Raw genomic sequence first — 593 nt, forward strand, 5'->3', positions numbered from 1 at the left:
TTTTTTTTTTTTTACATTTTATCTCACAACGCTCGGACACATTATTTTTTCCATTATTCACACATCATTCTATCAAGAGATAAAACCCCAAGCCTTTAGGTGAGGCGAATGAGAAGCTCACATGGACATAAAGTGGTTTTTCTTATTACTATTATTATTTTTGTCCTTCTTCTCAATTACTTTTGTTGTCGTTTTTTTTTTTTTTTCGTTTCTTGTTGTGATGCCACTAATTTCATACACAGAAGGCATCCAAGGAGAGGTTCTTTAACTGAAGTTTTCCTACATTTTCATTTATGAGAGTCATCCCCTCATTCCGTTCTTTCGTTTACAGGCTTGACTATTTATTTTAAATTTGTTATCTTTTTTTCACATTTTATTTCATTTTCCAACAGTTTTCTTTCTGATCCGCATCCCTCACTCCCTCCCCCACGGATGCCGCAACTAGTGGATACTCTACCTCCTGCGTAAAACCCACAAATCACAAAAAATGAAAAAACGAAAAAAAAAACGGTAACGTCGATCGCACAAAGATGCCGAAGCATAGCAGCACCTGAGAGATACATTAACGGATCTAGCTAACATACCACCACCGA

The sequence above is a fragment of the Trypanosoma theileri genome (genome assembly GCF_002087225.1).
Source record: "Trypanosoma theileri isolate Edinburgh chromosome Unknown TM35_Tth_2_V1, whole genome shotgun sequence".
Lineage (NCBI taxonomy): Eukaryota > Euglenozoa > Kinetoplastea > Trypanosomatida > Trypanosomatidae > Trypanosoma > Trypanosoma theileri.